Below are 3,868 nucleotides of genomic sequence, written 5' to 3'. Positions count from 1 at the left end.
AGAAGGCATCAGCTCTCCTGGAACTGGAGTTATGAGTGAAGCTACTAGTGACAAGGGCTCTTAGCTGCTAAGCATCTCTGCAGCTCCTTGTTTTTGTTGGTTTTTCTTGTCTGCTTGTGTCTGGGGTTATGTGTCTGTGTTTGTGAGTGTATCTGTGTGATGTACATGTGTGTGTCTGTGTGTACTTGTGTGTATCTGTGAGTGTACATGCGTGTGTGTCTATGTGTATAAATATGTGTACATGTGTGTATCTGTATGTGTGTGTCTGTGTCTGGTGTGTATGAGTGTGTGTGTGTGTGTGTGTGTGTGTGTGTACGTGTGTACGTGTGTACTTGCTTGCTTCAGTGCATGTGTGGAAGTCAAAAGATAACTTTGTGGTGTCTGTCCTTCCTTTTCATCTTTATGGTTCTGGGACTTGAACTCAGGTTACCAGGGTTACACCGGAAGCACCTCTCCCCACTGAGCCATCTTGCCAGCCCTTTTTGAATTTTTTTGTGGGGCTGGATATGGAACCCAAAGCCTCATGAAGCTTTAGCACTGAGCTGGACTCCATCCCAGATAAGCGGTTCTGACTCTTGTTTTACAGATGAGCCAGGGCAACTGATGCAAGTGCCAGGTCCAGCCTGAGAGCCAAGTGCCCTTTACCATAGCCCAGAAGGCTGGCTGTCGTTCTGACACACCCCCTTGTCCCCTTAGAGGCCAGTCACTCAGACAAAGGCAGCTAGCTGCCTGCTGAGACTGGGCCAGAGCCGGTTCCCCACACGTCCCTCTAGGCTGATGGAGACCAGGGCCATCTGGGCTTTCTGCATAGGTGTGGGAGGAGCTTTCGAAGCCTGGGTCCATCGTATATGCACAGTGTGTCCTGCTGGGTCCTGGTTTCCAAAGGCCAGTGGGTCTAGGGTGGGCAGGAGAGGGGAGAGTCCTTGTGGGGTGGATGCTTCAAGGATGAGGTCAGTACCCAATTGCTAGAAATGGTTTCAAATTATGTTCTGAAACAGGACACACCCACACAGTTAACTTCCAGAATCCTGACAGTAGAGAACCTTTTTTTCTGGCTAAGAGTGTCCAGTAAGACCCAGAAGTTCAAAAGAATATATACCCTGACTCAGGGTTGTTTATGACATTTATAGGCCCTAAGCACGTTTCCTTTCATAGGCCTGCCCACTCTCTTTCTGGGAAGTTGTGTGTGTGTGTGTGTGTGTGTGTGTGTGTGTGTGTGTGTGTGTGTGTGGTGTGTGTGTGTCTAAACTGGATTTTATGGCTATGTTAGTATAAAGATACATATACCAGTATTTATTAAAATATTTATACCAGTATTTATTAAAATACTTTCTTTAACCTAAAAATTAAATTTTCATTCTAATTTTAAAAGAAACCATTTTGTGGGCATCATGAGGGAGCCTCTCTTCATCCATCTGAGTTACTATAACAGAGCACCATAGAACTGGGCGGCTATGACAATAGGAGTTTAGTTCCTGCAGTGCAAAGGCAGGCGGTATGAGGCAGTGTGAGGCAGAGGTGCCGGCATGGCAACTCACGTAAGGACTCTTCTGGCTGCATACTACCAACTTCCCAGTGCATTCACAGAGACAGAAACGAAAGCTTTTGTAAGGACACTAACTCCATTCTTAAAGGGTCTACTCTTGGGACATAATTGCCCCCCTCCCCCGCAGCCAAAGATACCTGTCCAATGCTACCATACCAAAGGGTTAGAATTCCAACAGGGCTAGACCTTCAGGTCATAGCAAGCTACTATGGTGCCTGAAAGTATACCAGCCCTGTGTAGGTAAACTCCCTGAGCTAGGAGCCACGCCTTTCCTGGATGCCCATTGGTTTTAGGAGGACTTAGAGCAGGGAAAGTGTTAAGAGAGCAGCTCACAGTAGCCACATAAGGAAGCCAGTGATCCCACACGTGGGTCTCCGTCCCCATCAATCTCTTCATTTACTGAGCACTCCTGTATCCTAGACATGGTCCTGAGCACTCACAATCTTAGGTGACTCGTAGGAACATCCAGACTATGGGTATGATTAGCTCTGGAGGACAGACGACTACAGCCAGGTTCCCACAGCCCCCCCCCCCATGCATAGAGGGTTCTATGTGTGATTAACTCAGCCACCCAAATTCCTGCTTCTGAGACCCATTACCTGCCCCCAGGACTTTCCAATTACTTTCACCTCCCAGGCTGCAGAGGGTCCCAGACCACAGCCATTCACCCACAAGCCTGGCCCAATTGCTGGGTGCAAAGACAATGGTATACCTGTGATAAAGAATCAATGCATCACTCAGGGCCTCAGGTAACATCACCAGGCTTGCCCAGCCTAGGGAGAAAAGACAGTCCCTCCCTACCAGGTGACAAGCCAGGGGGAATCCCAACACCCGTCAGGGCTGCATGAGAAAAACCAGCTAGAAAGCTGAGCACAGACTTCTACTATTGCACTATTAACCCAAGTAAGTGCTGCTGAGGCCATTGGCAGCTGAGTTTTAAAGGGGCACAGAACCCTGTAGTCCCGTCCTCCCCAACGGCCTTGCTCCGGACGGGCCAGCGGTGGCCAGTTCCACAGCAGACATTCGACACCTGCACAGTTTAACTCAGGCCACAGAGGCCTCAGTCCCGCCAATCACCAGTGTGATTTGGAGGCATTTTGGGGAATGTCTAATTCAGTCTTCCTGCCTCGGCCTCCTGAGTGCTGGGGTTAGAGGTGTGTGCCACCGTGTCTGGCTTCAGCATTTCCTTGTTAAATGTAAGACTGTGTGCAGGGCTTCAGAAGAGCATTCCTCGAAGGTGACTTGAAAGGGGGTGTATGGGATCCACAGCCTGTTCTTCACACACAGGAGCAGAGTCCCTAGGAACTAGCTCTGCTCACTGGGAGGCATCATGCCTAAGGTTCTAGAAAATTCCTTTAGCCCTTATTCCTCACTTCATGATACAACACAGCCTGCCCACTCCAGCTCCTCAGCTCCCAAGGCATAGCAAGGGCTCTGGTCAGGGCTCTTGGCTCCTCCTGTGAACCCACAGAACACACAGGCCGCCAAGTAACTCCAAGGTGAATACAATGGGTGGTTGAGAGCCTCGGGGCCCAATCAGGGACAGGTATGTACTCACAGCCTAGAGGTTGACAAGGGACAGGAAGGGCTACACCATAGACAGAAAAGAAGGGCCCTAGGGTTTATGGTGGGTAACTCCTGCCAAGGGACTCTAGGTAACGAGCAAGCCAAAGCCCCAGGTCTGTGTTGCCTGTTCCACTGTCGATGCTCCCAAGGCTGTGGACAAACAGCAGGGTTGTTCCTTGTTGGCCCAGAAGAGACCCCAAATTCAGAGATCCGAGCCTTCCCATAGCACACAGGAACGATCAAAAGGGCAAGAGAAGCAGCCCGGTGTTAGTTAACTCTCCAGGTAGGAGACCTCTTGACTGGGAAGGAAGACAACCAAGGCGTTGAAGTCTGTGGGCTCTGATCTTCACACTGGCTAGCTGTGTGAACCCTCTCTTTCCAAGACACTGGGCACTGTCCACTGGGAGCTGATCATGTGATTAACATAACTCTTTAAACTATGAAGTTTTTTTTAAAGCTTTTCATTGGAATATCCCCATGGGGGTCATTGGCACCCCAATTTCTGACACCCCACGTTTCACTCCTTCTTGATGGACCAGGATCATTCTCAAAGCACTAACTAATAGAGTGCACTATAACCCAGGGTTAGCCCAGGAGATTACCAAGGTCTGCCCCTCCTGCTCTGCTGGCTTAATGACTAGATCTTTGTTTTACACTTCCACCTCTTCTCTTGTCCTAATGCTCTTATTATCATTGTCATGGTTGTGGCCTGAGAAATGAAGCCATCAAGCTAGTCAGAACCATTTGTCAAGGGGC

This window comes from Microtus ochrogaster, chromosome 18, assembly GCF_000317375.1.
Source record: "Microtus ochrogaster isolate Prairie Vole_2 chromosome 18, MicOch1.0, whole genome shotgun sequence".
NCBI lineage: Eukaryota > Metazoa > Chordata > Mammalia > Rodentia > Cricetidae > Microtus > Microtus ochrogaster.
Note: the sequence above shows the minus strand (reverse complement) of the source record.